Here is a 15,652-nt window from a genome sequence, read left to right on the forward strand (position 1 = left end):
TCCCTTGCTCACACTGTCTCTCTCTCTTTCCCTCAAAAATAAGTTAAAATTTTTTTAAATTTAAAATCAGTGTATGTAAAATTTTTTCTAACGGTGTCTTACACAAGCTTCCCCTATCTGAAATCATGTCAGTCAACAGAAAGATTCCTCTGACTACTCTGTACACTGCTATCTATATCTACTCCATCACACTTGTTAACTATTGAATTTACATGTTTATTGTCTATTAACCTCCCTAGAGTATGAATCACAAAGTCTGTGTGGGCAGGGACCTGCCTTCCTTCATTCATGGCTCTGCCCACAGGTAGCTAGCAGAGTGTCAAGACCATATAGGGGCTTAATAAATATTTATTTTAAATGAATTACTAAATTTAAAAAAAAAACATAAGTGTAGGGGCACCTGGGTGGCTCAGTTGGTTAAGCAGCTGACTTCAGCTAGGGTCACAATCTCATAGTTCATGAGTTCAAGCCCCATGCCGGGCTCTGTGCTAACAACTCAGAGCCTGGAGCCTACTTCAGATTCTGTGTCTCCTTCTCTCTCTGCCCTTCTCCTGCCCACACTCTGTCTCTCTGTCTCTCAACAATAAATAAACATGTAAACAAAAACCATAAGTGTTTATAGTCAATAGAATTCAGAAATCATTTTTTTTAATTTTTGGACAAGTTTTAGAAAAGAGTTTTTAGTCATCTTATATCCACATGATTATCAGAACATAAAAAAATATTATGATTTCATCACAACCAATCTATTTGATTCTGAATTTAGGTTTGCTTCAATTAATAAAACTTTGCTCTGTTACATGTATTATGTTCATATTGTTACCTAAGTTAATATGTTTTGGGGTTTTTTTTAATTTTTAATTTTTGAAAGACACAGAGAGCACGAGCAGGGGAGGGGCAGAGAGAGAAGGAGACACAGAATCCAAGGCAGGCTCCATGCTCTGAGCTGTCAGCACAGAGCCTGACGCGGGGCTTGAACCCACGAACCATGAAATCATGACCTGAGTCAAAGCCAAGACGCTTAACCGACGGAGCCACCCAGGTGCCCCTGTTTTGGTTTATTAATAGAGATTATGATCCTTAACTATTATTTGTTGTTTATATAAAAAGTTTTTTAGCATTTATATATTTTTGAGAGACAGAGAAACAGAGTGTGAGCAGGGGAGGGGGAGAGAGAGAGGGAGACACAGAATCTGAAGCAGGCTCCAGGCTCTGAGCTGTCAGCACAGAGCCTGGAGTGGGGCTCGAACTCATGAACCACGAGATCATGATCTGAGCCAAAGTCGGACACCCAACCGACCGAGACACCTAGGCGCCCCTATTATTTGTTGTTTAAATGTAGTATTGCCTATATAAATGAAAGCTTTCCCAAGTCGTCCGTATTTAGCATTTTGTAATTAAAATGTTTTCTATAATTGAATTTGAAATGAACTTATTTAAGTACATTTGTTCCATAATGTTCCATCTGAACATTTACGTTAATTCTATATAAATATACATATTTGGGACAAACTGTCAGTCATATTTGCCTTAATACACATTCTCACAAAATTCGTCTGATAGGTGTTATTGGAAGTCTTGGTGTGGTGAAAATGAACTGACAAAATATAAATTCCTAGAAGTTACACACAAAATAACAAAGGGAGATAGGAATCATATCTGTGTACTTTTGACTTTTTCTGGAAGTTTTTGCATTTTGATGTATTAATTAGACTATTTTCCTTAACTGTTATTGATTTTAACATAATAATGCTTATAAAAATGAAAGCGTTCCTAAGTCACCCAGATTTAGGATTTTGCAATTCTAAACTTTCTAGAAATAAATTGAAAATGTATGATTTTTTTATTAATCTTGGGACAAAAGATATGTCAAATTCATAGCAAGAGGTGAGCTAACGTCTTCTTAGTACATACTGAGATGGTAGTCGTAACAAAACTTTCTCTTCTTCCCATAGAGTTCCATTTTTCTTTTTACCACCAAAAAGTTTCCTTTTCCCAAATTACCACCCCATTAGCCACACCCCTTCATGGCAGCCTCTTTGCCAAGTAAACATGTCACAGTCACGTTGAATATCATGTTAATTTTATTACACATTTTAATTGGAGATCATAAAGGTTAGTGTTACCCACAGAACTTTCTGCAATAAAAAAAATGTTTTCCTTCAAATTCTTTCATGCCCAGTGTGGTCACCAATACCCACGTGTGCTTACTGAACACTTGAAATGTGGATGTTTTGACTTAGTTTTATGGATTTATATTTAAGTAGACACAGATGGGTCATGGTGGTCATATTGGACAGCACAGATGTAGATCATGCATTTGAAACACTCTTCCTGCTTTTGTTCTCAAACACACAGAAGGGTAAGTTTCAGAAGGGACAAAGGTAATGGCAGTTCTCAGTATCCTGCAGTTCATCCAGCTTAAGGACTGATCTACAACCCAGGTACAAACCAAACAATATTTGCCACCAAAGGTTGTTCAAGCTCTTCTCTTTATTTTTTGCATTAAAGTTCTGGCTGAGTTCAGAACCAGGTGGGTCAAAGGAAGGTTGGTTTCTCAGGATTCCCAGCTGAGAGTGGAAAATGATGGTGTGAGAGCCAGAAAACTCACAGAGTAGCTAGCACTCATGAGATCCACAGACAGATTTACCCGATGAGAAAGGAGAATGACAAAGAGAATCAGACAAAATAATACTAACAAATGTTTAGCTATCTCTGAGTGTTATTTTCTCTCTTGATCTGAGGTTCAAAGTGGGTAGTGATCTCACCGTATCGCAAATAGATATTCTTGGAGTTTGGGAGTTGGGAAGATATATGAATAAGAAAGAGGATGAGAAATTCAAAGATTTTCAAAGATCTGAACTTTTTCTTTCTTTCCAGAAGACCTGTTATTTTAGTTTCCTGTAAGTCATAAGGCTTGGAATATAACACATTATTTTCCACATAAATTTTAAATCACTTATTTTCTTAAGTATCATTACCTACTTATTGTGCCCATGAAACAAAAACAGAGATTAAACTTGTGGATTTCCCATAACTGTAAAAACCGTATATTTCTAAAAAGGTTTGACTCACCAAAGGGGTATGAAATACCTACCATTTGGAACCATTAGCTTTTATTAATTCCCATCAGACATACAGCTGTGAGCTATGAATAGCAGGTTTGTTGTGTCACAAAGAAACATATTTTCTATGAAAGAAACATCTTTGGAAGCCACTTTCACTTTTTTTCTAATGAGTACCTTTTTCTTCAAGCATAATTTTAGAGTTTGGGACTCCAGGTAATTGAAGTGAAGTTGTTTGTTATCATGTCATATAACGAATCCGTTGGAGGAAACAGTCCTGTCAGAACACCAGAAACGAGCTTCCTCTGCTCTATCACCCTCCAAAACAAACAGGTTATAGATGATGCACGTAATGGAGTCTTGTGGGCCAGAGACAAATAACATGTGCTATTGGATTTTCACTCCAAAAGTTATATTAGAAATGCCACGAAATGAGTCGACTTTTTAAATGCCTAAAACAGAAACCAAGAAAAGGTAGGCATCTTCCAATAGAGGTGTATTAATAGAGCTCTCTAGTAGATGTATTCATGAAATGTTCATTGAAAGGAATTATAGAGAAGTCCCTCAAAAGTCAGTGACCACCTAATTTATCATCCAAACAGAGACACAGTGGAGAGCAAAAGTTGGTGCTATTAATAATTAAGTCACAACTTCCAGACTAACCAACACACATGGCTGCCCTAGTGTGAGTCTTGCTTTCTTAGCCTGTTATGCATCCCTCCGGATGCCCCTCTACTACTGAAATACCACCCATATTTTACAACATTGTTTCATTCCCACGGTCTCTATGATACTTTCCTGACCTTCTATGTCCCTTTCTCTCTACACTTCTGCAGTGTTTTAATCTGTGCCACTGCTCAGATTTATATTATATTTATCATCCATTAATATTTCTCATGTGTTAGTTCTATTTTTATAATTACATTGTAAGTTCCTGAAATCAAGGACTTTGTTCTATTTTTTAAATCTCCCCAAAGCCCAAAACTATCCCCAGGAAGCTACTGCTCAAAAATAGCCCTGTAACGTGGAGCTCACTGGTTGTTTTCTACACTTTCAAGGCCAAATTCAGGGTTTCTCTATACCATGAGATCTTCTCAAATTAAAGCAAAGGGAGTGTGCTCCTTTCCTCTGATTGCAGATGTTATTGACATTCAGCCTTGTAACAATGCTTTATTTATTTTTTTTACTGTTTATTTAATTTTAATTAATTTAATTGTTTAATGTTTATTCATTTTTGAAAGATAGAGAAAGACAGAGCACAAGTGGGGATAGGGCAGAGAGAGAGGGAGACACAGAATCCGATGCAGGCTCCAGGCTTTGAGCTGTCAGCACAGAACCTGATGTGGGGCTCAAACCCACAAACGGTGAGATCGTGACCTGAGCCAGAGTTGGACGCTCAACCAACTGAGCCACCCAGGCACCCCACAGTGCTTTATTTTAGCAGCACAGATTATTGTATGTAAGATAGTATCTTTCCAGCTAGATCAAAAAGCTATTGAGGATAGGTATCATCTTACTCCTGTTTGTATTTTTAATGTCCTATGCTGTACTTGCAGGCAGAAGTGCTAATAACATGTCTAGTACGGGATCTCCCACCGATATCAGCGTGCCTTACTGCTTTACTCCTCTGTATAGATCATGATGCAATAGTTCTGGCAAAGGCAGATTAAATAAAAATGGCTCAGGTGTCATAGAAACACATCTAGCTCCTGTAGTTAGGGGGAGAAGCCCCAGTCTGCGGCGTGCTGGGACAAACATAAGGTCAAGCTGAACGGGACAAAAGGGAGCTAGAAGGAATTCTAGCTGAAGGAACAGTTCCGTTAGATGCTCTGATCTTGTCTGGGCGGAAGGCTCCTGGAAGTCCACACAGTTGAGCACTCTGCTCTTGAAGAGGGGGTCTAGGTGCTCCAGAGCAAGTCAAACATGGACCAGGCGAGTGCAGTACAATGTGGGCCTAGAGTGGGACCAAGGTAAGGTTCCACGAGGGGCCAGAAGGAAGACCGTTGTATGGACTGGATTATAGGAGAGAAGTTCTGGCTTCCCAGAGAAGGAGACAGGAACTGGGTAGGCTAGGAGTCATGACAGTAAGTAAGCCAAGTTTAGTTTCAGGGTGGGCAGTGAAGCATGTTTGTGGGCATCATAGGGCTCAAGGATCAAGGAAGAGTCCTGGAACTCTGAGATGACCCCATAAGAGAGGGGAAAGAGCAAGCAAAGATGCCATCAACATCACAGAACAGACCCTTCATAGTACATCAGATCACGAGGAGGATTTATCATGCTGCATGAGTCTAGGCTATCATGTAGCTAAGGCTTCTGGGGCTCTTCTGAGATTGTAATGATAGATGGTAGAAACCAGAATGGACCTGGACACAGAAACAGAAACTGTCACTACCCCTGACCAAGAGACACTAAGAGACAAAACAAAAGAGGAATGGAGAAGGGCACATGTGGAAGATGAGACATGGAAACTACTATGCAATTGGAATTCTCTCTCCTTTTCTCTCTGCCCTTACCCCACTCTAGCTTTCTCTCTCTCAAAATAAATAAATAAACTTAAAAAAATTTTTAAACATGAAACATCTTCCAGGAGTTACACAATTAATTAATTATCTCTTCCATTTCCATAGCTTTCCTTATAATTCTTCCTTTATTCCTCTACATCCTGAGGGAACACAGTCTAAGATTGAAGTGCCATCCAGAAAAGAGGAGAGAAAGGTTAAATAATACCAATGATGCCTAAGTTCTATAAATTGTTTTTTTTTGCTACATTCTATGGGGGCTATTTCATGTGGGCTCCTTCCAATGTTTTTCTGCGGTCACGTCTCAACATTAAGTTGTTCTTCCACAAGTTGTGTGAGAGGTTGTAAAATGGCAAAAGAGGCAGCAGATAGGCTGTATGGAAGTGGCTGTGTATGCAGCTCTTTCACTTGTGACTTGGAGACTTTGTGCAGGTGCACTGGGTACAGTTTGGTGCTGCCCAAATGCAACCCCCCCCTAGGATGGACTCAAGGCTTAGGTGAGCTGCTGGAGGCTGTTCCAGGAGATCTCCCTGGAAATCACCCTCCAGCAGAGGACACTGCCTCGCCCTGTGCTCTGCCTTGTTACTAAAGCCCTTCCCATCCAGAAGGGTCAAAGAGCCTGTACAGAGAGCTAGACCCATCTCAACTGCAGACAGTTCTAAAGGGCCAGCCCAGCTTTGAAATTCCTGGGACATCAGCAGAGGAAAATGGTAGAACTGTGTTTGCATCACAGATTAACATCTCCCTCTGCTCACACCTGCCCTCCCCATTCTTCCCTACTTCCAGGTGTTACATTGAAAGAACTGTCTGACATACTTTCTGCAACTAACCTCTGTCTGTTTCCAAGACAGGATCGGGTTCACTACCTTTTCTGGGTCTCAGGTCTCTCATCTGTATTAAGAGAAGCATATAAAGTAATGGGTCAATTGCATGGAGTGATTACTATGCACCAGACTCTTTTCTAAGCATTTATTTTTTAGGAAGTAACTTTTTTTTATGTTTAGTTATTATTGAGACAGAGAGAAACAGAGCATGAGTAGGGGAGGGACAGAGAGAGAGGGAGACGCAAAATCTGAAACAGGCTCCAGGCTCGGAGCTAACAGAGTCTGATGCAGGGCTTGAACTCAGGGAATTGTGAGATCATGACCTGAGCCGAAGTCAGACGCTTAACCGACTGAGGCACCCAGGAGCCCCTAATTCCCATTACTTATTGTAGAGAGATGATTTTTTTCAGTTAGAATTAGGTTTGTGTTCATACAACTTTAAAAAGAGAAATCACTATCTTAAATAAGATGAATTTTATTTCCCTCTCTGATAAAAGAAGTCCAGAGGTGGGTTACCTAATGTTAGTATAGCCTAGGTACCTTCCAACATGGTAGACATGTGCTTGTTCTTGCTTCACCACCCAAAATACCCATAAGAGGTCCAGCTCTCACATTTGCATTCCAAACCATAGGATGCAAGAAAAGGAGTGAGGAAGAGGATTGTACCTCTATTTGAAAAATGTCCCACCAAAAAATTACCCCTAGTATCTTATGGCCATAAATTTGTCACATGCCACATCTAGCATGTACGAAAAGCTGAGATATGTCGACTTTCATTTCAGGCAGTGATGGTTCAGCCAATATCAGGACTCTGTTAAGGAAGATATGAAACAGACCTAGATTCTAGAAGGCATCAAAAAGTCTCCACCACAGGGATGAGCCCTCCAGACACCCATTTAATAATAAGTTATGACATTTTCTAGGTGCAGTCACCTAGTCACTGAAAAAGACAAATTGTTTTTGCAACATCTACTGTCAGTTTAGTTTAAAGGTTGAGAGCTTTATTTCTAAACTTAAACATTTTAACCCATTTTTTATGAGTACTTCTATTCCTGACATTTCCAATTTGTACAGCAAAACCTGCAGTAAGAAATATATTATCAGATCATGAGGTACAAAACAGTAACCCATGCTAATTTTTGCAAGTGTTTCATAAATAAAACATGAAGCAAAAGGAAATTAAACATTGATTAAAGAAATCCAAAGTATAAGATGTTTAAGTTTGTTATACACATTGTCATGAAGTTCTTTGGAAGCTGACCATATGGGAAATAGATAAATAGGGTCTCTGCATATCAGAATCAGCCCCAATGGCCTCCAATAGTAGGAAATCAAGGCACGAGTGATTGCCAGCAATATTCTCCTTATGTACAATGAATAAGAAACAATGACCTTAAATCACTTAGGATTTACAATTTTTAAAAAATCCCTCGGCACCTGGATGGCTCAGTCGGTTAAGCATCCAGCTTCAGCTCAAGTCATGACCTCATGGTTCATGGGTTTGAGCACCACGTTGGGCTCTGTGCTGACAGCTAGCTCAGAGCCTGGATTCTTCCTTCAGGTTCTGTGTCTCCCTCTCTCTCTGGCCCTCCCCTGCTCACACTGTCTCCTTCTCTCTCAAAAATAAATAAAAACATTAAAAAAAATTCCTACTCCACTTGTTCAACTTACTCTCTTTCTCCTAAATTCACGTATTTTAAAACACAAAGATTTTAACCAATACAAAAACAATGTGCAAAGGCCCACAAATCAAACTCTGTTTTTGTAATAGGAAGAAATCACCACATGAAAAGGAACATGTCCCTGTCATGAGAGGAACTGAGTGGTTTCTCCCATTCTAAGAAAGTGTTAGAGGGAAACCACCCACAGTTTTCCATCGTTTTTTTAACCTGACTTCACCATGAAGCTAGCCAGTCAAAATATAAAATTACGGGAAAGTGATTTTCAGTTACGCCACAAACCTGGAGAAATCCATGGTGTTTGAAAAGTATTATCTCATTAGAGGCAAGGATTAGCTACCAAGAAACAGCCAAATTATCTGGTCTGTGGTTGAAGAGGCTCTAATATTGACAGGGATGCTGTTCACTAACTACATGTTCAGTGAAGTATCCAAATGTGTTCTGTCACTCCGTTGGAATCCAAAGAAAACAGTTTGAGCAGAATAATCCCTCTGATACACAGTTGCAGACTTTTCAAATTAAAAAATATATATAAATTAGGAAGAAAAACATGGGAGTATTTGATTTACTGAGGAACTCTATGCCTTAATTCTATGGTAAAATGAAAACAAGAGAGCTGATCATCTGAACTTTGGGTTAAGAGACCGAACAATTAGATATAGTGCAGTGACCTTGATTCCTTTATTTGTTTTTGCAAGTGGGTTGGATAGAGTGATTGGCAGTAAGTCCACAATGTTACCCTGGTTCATGAGTCAATCAGCTGGAAAAAAGGCAATTTGTCTTTCTGACATCCTAATGTATGGATACCTTTGATTTGCTTTAATGTCGGTTGAATCTTAAGGCATAGAAAAAGAAGAATACTATTCCAGTAACTCTTCTAACTAAAAAAATGTAAAAATTCTAAACCAGAAAGATGCAAATGTTCCTGTTTTTCTAATCTCTCTCTCTCTCTCTTTCTCACATACACACACACAAACGTATCACAGACTGAAATAAAAGGGATTATAGAGTCAAAACCAATTTGGGGAATATTGGAATATTAAAAAGAAAACTCTAGGTTGAAATTCAGGCGCCCACCAATGTCACCTAAATTTTCTGACCATTAGCTTCTTCAACTGATAAGTGGGCATAAACACACCTATTTCAAAATGATCCTGAAAAATAAAGAACATCTTTGTGATCAGAAAGGCTCTACTGAATCCTGGTGCTAGTCTCTCTTGGCCTCATTCTCCCAGGGTAGTGAACTAAAGCATCTAGCACGAGGTCTGACACACAAAGTCAACCCCTCACCTCCACACGGTCTATTGAGACAATGCTGACATTTCTAATGCCACATCAATACCAACAGGCCTCCTGAAAGGGCATTCTTATTGAAGTCCAGCCTTAGGAGACTTGGGTCTCTCAGTCTTGGCAGAGTGAACACTCCAGAACTCTCTTTGTGCGTAGTTATCCTACATTTCTGCATAAGAAGATGTTTGGGGATGACAATTGCATTTGAAGAAAGTATTTATACTGAAGTTTGAGTTGTCACTTAGTTGTACAAGACATTTTTTCATTGTTCTGCATTGCCGTGTGCCTTGCACTTAGCACTTCTGGTCTCTAAATTTAGAAACCACAAAAATGCTTGCCCACCCCCATTCCCAAATGTCTACAGAGCATGGAGTAAAGTCCACTCCAAGTTAAGATTGTGACACAGTGCTATTTGGGAATCTACTTTAGAACAAGCAACCCTGGGAAACACAATCTGCAGAAATTGAAACATCGAATATTTTTAGGTCATCCCTTTTCCTATTAGCCCTCACTACTATCCTTTAAGTTGAAAAAATATTTCATAACTACTGTCAGAACACATATAAATAATGTGCATGTTCGTTCTGTATTATTTATACATTCTGTCTTATTTAGTAATTCTTTTTTTTTTGACCTTGTGTGGAAAGGTAAAGTGAGGCACATTAAAATCTTCAAGAATTTCCTTGGGTATACATTGATTTGAACAGGGCAGTGCCAGACCAAAAGTGGTTAGAAGTGATCCTCCAGGGGCTCCTGGGTGGCTCAGTCAGTTAAGCATCCAACTTCAGCTCAAGTCATGATCTCACCACTCGTGGGTTCAAGCCCCGTGTCAGGCTCTGTGCTGACAGGTCAGAGCCTAGAGCCTGCTTCTGATTCTGTGTCTCCTTCTCTCTCTGCCACTCCTCCACTCACACTCTATCTCTCAAAAATGAATAAATGTTAAAAAAAAATTTTTTTTAAAGAAGTGATTCTCCAAAGGAGCTAGGGAAAGTTTCTTGTAGAGAAGACACAAAAGCAAACAGGAAATAATTTGATTGGCTAAAATGTCAACAGTTGCTTTGTTTCAGAAAGACTAATCAGTGTTTGGGATTTGTTTTTCTTGTTTCAATTTCTCAGATTCTGGTGCACAGATTCAGACCCAGGTCTTGGTCTGTCTGTGTCAGCTTCCAAGGATTTAGAGCCCCTCAGTTTAATGGCCTTATTTAATTACATCAACAATTGTCATCTTTTAAAAAATTATCTATATTTTCTTCTATCATTTAGAAATTCTACATTCATAGGTAGGCCATTAATCCATCTTGAACTGATGTGTCCATGTGGGGTAGGAATCACATTTCATTTCCAATGGAAACAGAGTTGATGGTTGCCATAAACTGAGAGCTTGTGTCCCCACAAAACTCGTAGGTTAAAGCCTAATCTTCAAGATGAGGGTGATTGGAGGTGGAGCCTTTGGGGGTGATGATATCATGAGGATGGAGCCCTCATGAAGGAGATTGGTGAGGCCCAGCTGAGGACACAGCTATAAGATAGTTGTGTCTGAACCAAAAAGGAGATCCTCATCAGACGTCAAATCCACTGATACCTTGATCTTGGATTTCCCAGCTTCCAGCACTGTCAGAAATAAATTTCTGTTGTTTAAAAACCATCCAGTCTATGGTATTTTTGTTTATGTAGACTAAGAAAATGGGTTCCTTTCTTTTCTGATTCAAGTTAATTATTTTAGATTGATTAAAAGTTTTTTTTATTCTTAAAGGGTTTTTTTGGGTTGTTTTCTTACTGGTGTCTAATGTTATTACATTTATTTAGAGATCATGGTCATTACATTCAGTACTTTATTTTTATTTTTATCTTATTTTTAATGTTTATTTATTTTTGAGAGACAGAGAATGAATGGGGAAGTCTGAAGCAGACTCCAGGCTCTGAGCTGTCAGCACAGAACCCGACATGGGGCTTGAACCAATGAACTGTGAGGTCATGACCTGAGCCAAAGTCAGACACTTAACCAACTGAGCCATCCAGGCACCCCTAGTATTTCTTTTGAAGTACAGAATAATACAATTAATTTATTAAAATGTACCATGTTTCTTTGAAAATAATATGTATAACCTAATTTTTCCTAATTTTCTATTACCTTATTTCCCATATTACATGCATATTTGTATGTATATGTGTGTATATGTATGTGCTAGGTCAGCATATTAAAATTTTGTTCAAAATTGTAATTCTTTGTCTAAGAAGTCTATCAATTTCTGAAATAAATATTTTTAAATCCCTTAATATTACCTAATACATGTATAAATCTGCCAGTCTTATATTCCAGTTAATTATTGTTTTATATATTTTGCTTTGTGTCAGTAGAAGAGTAGAGTGTAGGATTGCTATAACTTCCTGGCAAATTTTTCCTTTTCTTCCATATGTTGATTCTCTTCATCCCTCACAGGGCTTTTGGCCTTGAAGGACGCTTTTTCTGACAGCTCCATTTCCGTGACAACTTGCTTTTAGTCAGGATATGATGCAGCCTGCCTTTTTCTTACAGGCCTTCTGATTTTGCTTTTTAATTTTATAATTAAATTACTCTCTGGCCCACCTAAAGTGATGAAAAGTATTATCCGTCTACTAGTCAGTTTTTTACATCTAAGTCAGTCAGTCTTTTCCTCTGGTAACTTTAAAACAAATTTTCCTTTGTATTTAGGGCTTTGCCATCACACTCACTGTGCTGGGCCTTATTTTACTATGTTCAAGAATTATGGCGGTTCTGCATTCTAATGGCAGAATAGAACGTCTGCATCCCTTCACGAGGTTGCAGATACACATATAAGCCAAATCTTGAACTGTCAAACCTGTCCTCTGAAATTTTAATTGAATTACTTTGTTTTTCCTTTGCTTAAGATCTATTTGGTTCTTTTCTTTCTTTTTAAGATTTTAATGTTAAATAATTTCTACACTCAATGTGGGGCTCAAATTTATAACCCCAAGATCAAGAGTCACTTTTACCACCAACTGAGCCAGCCGGATGCCCTAATTTTGTTCTTAATGTGTCCTTTCTTTGTTAACATAAAATATTGATGATAAAATTTCCATTCTTTTTAAAAACGCCTTTAATAGCTGTAAACATTTTATTTTATAACTTTTTCATATGATTGTATTATCATTACACTTTGTGGTCCTTCTATATATTTTGTCTGCTAGCTTTTACTCATGGTGGATAGTTGCCTTGTCATTTGTGTTAGTGAAATTATTTTAGGAGTGACTGATTTATCTACAGCAGTCTCTCAGAATCAGGACTGTGCAATTATCCCTAACAAATGGTATTGTGTTTGTGAGGAACATCCATGGATTTAAGCAGTCCAAAACATATTTGACAATTCCTAAGATGAAGAATTAAAACAGGCCCTTAATGTAAATTTAATCTCCATGGCAACTCATGATGCAGGCTTAGCTGCTCAGTAGGAGCTGTCCTTCTAAGATTATATTTCAAGAAGAGTTCTCTGTTCTGGCTCCTCACCTTCTGTGAGCTCAAGGTTATATATCTTCTCCTTTCATACAGGTTAAAATTTCAGGTCCCAGCAGTAAGAGAGTCTAACATTCCAATTCCTCCATAAGTCACATTGGTATCTACCAACTCATCAAATTATACTAGTCTCTCCATATGTGTGCATTTGGAATCATTAAAGCCATCTTCCCTGTCTTTTTCCAGCATTTTCATGTGCTTTTTAGTAGAATTAGGGGTTTGTCTTTGGCAATACTACCATTTTCCCCAAACTGGATCTCTTATTCAATCCCTACAGCACAATCCTTCTTCCCATCTATGATGAATGGGACACTAAATAATAGATGGGTGGCGTCCTCAGAATCTGCCAGAGGACAGAGAGATGAGCCCTGAATTGGGATATATTGGTGAAACTTTGTGGAACAGACCAAGACAACACAGAGAAAGAAGTCATTAGTTGGGCTTGAAAAGGTGAGAGAGAGCCTCACAACAGAGGCAGATTTGAGATGACATTTGCTGGGTGATAGGGAGCCCTGAGGGTAGGAAAAAACAAGAGAAGATTCTCTAAGGGAGTTGAATTTGTAGGCTCAGGATACAGTGTCAATCTAGAGATGAGAGTTGAAGCCATAGGAACAGTGACCATGCAGGGGCAGAAATTATGGAACAAAAGTAAGACTTGAGAACTGTGGGTGCTCTTAATCAAGAACTTGAAGTATAAGGCAGAACTGTGAGCAAAGATTTCAAGTGGTAAGAGAACTGACAATGGTATGAAATGTGGTTGAAGCAAAGTTGAGCAAATGGCATCAAAGAACCTCATGTTCTGTGAAAAAAGAGAAAAAATAAAGTCAAAAACAAAAACAGGTGGTTTCCCTGTTGAAATTTAAGCTTCATTTCTGAATGAAGGTACGAGCAGAAAAGACCTTTTCAGGCCCTAACCATGAAAGGAATTTTCCTTGAAGCAAAACCACTTTTCATCTTCTATTCTCAATATGTTTTGTTTTGACCCTCTTATAACACTGTTTGTGATGTTTCACTAAGTTAATGCTTCTTGAGATCAAAGAGAGAAACAAATTATAATGAAAAAAAGAAGACTGTTTACACCAAGCTTCATTATTGGATGAAGATTTCTAAATTGTGCCTTTTAATATTTTGTTCTGTAGAAATGTACTTACCTTTATTTCATGGCATACAAACCCCTTCATGACATTCCACGATCATCCAAAATGTCACTGTGGGCAGTTGTCCCTGGAAGGAAGAAACTAAATATTTATTTACTGAATCAAGAAAATGTCTACAAGGCCCCTGAAAATCCTAATGTACAATCTTTTACCTTACCTTCAGAATTTTATGGGCTTCTATTATAATATATTCTCTTTGATTCCCTAAAGGATTACTATCTATCCAAAAGTTTGTCGTTCTAAATCCCAAAAGGGAATTTTGTTTTTTAACCGTCTGCACTACACTAAAAATTAATTCAAGGAACTGCCCACTTGTGCCCTCAAGATTTGAGTAATAAACGCTCTTGTATGCATTAAGACTCTTGGAGAGTAAGAGTTCCCCCAAAGCACCAAAGGGCAAGTATAGTCTGCCTAGACAGAGCTTTCAGCATAGAGAAAATTTAATTTTCAAAGCTTACTCAGGGAAGAAAAATTGCCTTATGGAGAAAAATAGTCTTTCTGAGAGTTGCAGCCCAATGTAGAGCACCCACATTAGAGTATCTTTCATCTGATAACTGAACACAGTGTTTGAAGCAAGATTCTCACAGAAAATGTTGTGTTTATGGCCCTCATATAGCAGTGCTTAACACACAGAAGGTACTACAGAAATATTTATTATCTGGATGAAAGCATGGATAATTGAGTGATTTAAAAACCATCTAGTTCATTGGTTAATAACTAGATTTAAAGACAAAGAAGTCCAGAGACTTTAGTGGTAGTTCAATAATTTCTATATCAGGCTTATCTTTACCATAGTCTGTTTGAAATGAAGGGCGAAGATTTCAGTGGTGAAGTAGCACTGAATTCATCATGATTAAATTTATCTCATTCCATTGCAAACTTTAACAGGCAAAAGAATCCTCTGGAAAGATGTTTAAAGTTCAGGTGCACTGCTCTCATCCCCAGAGGTTCTGGGACAGTGAATCTTATAAGTGGCCTAGGGAATTGGTTTTTATTTAATGTGCTAGGTGATGTTGATGTACATGGTCTTGGATTGTACTCTGCGTAACTCTGTGTCAGAGATATCTATGCTAAACCAAACAAGACACTTACTATATATTTCCACATTTAAAAGTTTTACCCACACACCTAGAGAAATCTTGTGTGGTTATCTTCATTCCTAGGGACTGACTTGCCATCAGTCATTGCATATAGAATCTTCTTGCTGAACTAGCTGACTCTTAAATTTTAAGCACTTCATCCAGGTATCAATGGTAGTTTTGTACTAACCAGTGATTCTAAATTCTTCTGTCTCCCATGCACCTAAAGGACATAATGTTCTTGCATCTCTTGAGATCACTTCTTTTGGCAAAGATCTTGAACAGGAATTGTCAGGCTTAAGATAATCTTGGAGTAATGAGTGATGAGGAAGAGACGTAAATGCCATTTGAAAGAATCTCATAGATGATTCTAATGCCCATTAAAATTTTATTTGGATTATTTTTCTGAATTAAGAATTAGCCTGTGCACATAGTATTTATAAGCATTCTCTTCCTTTTAAGTTTGTCTAATCTTTCTTTAATGCCCTGCTCAAATTATGCAACCTCTGCAAAGTCATTTCTAATTCT

The sequence above is a fragment of the Suricata suricatta genome, chromosome 3, assembly GCF_006229205.1.
Source record: "Suricata suricatta isolate VVHF042 chromosome 3, meerkat_22Aug2017_6uvM2_HiC, whole genome shotgun sequence".
NCBI lineage: Eukaryota > Metazoa > Chordata > Mammalia > Carnivora > Herpestidae > Suricata > Suricata suricatta.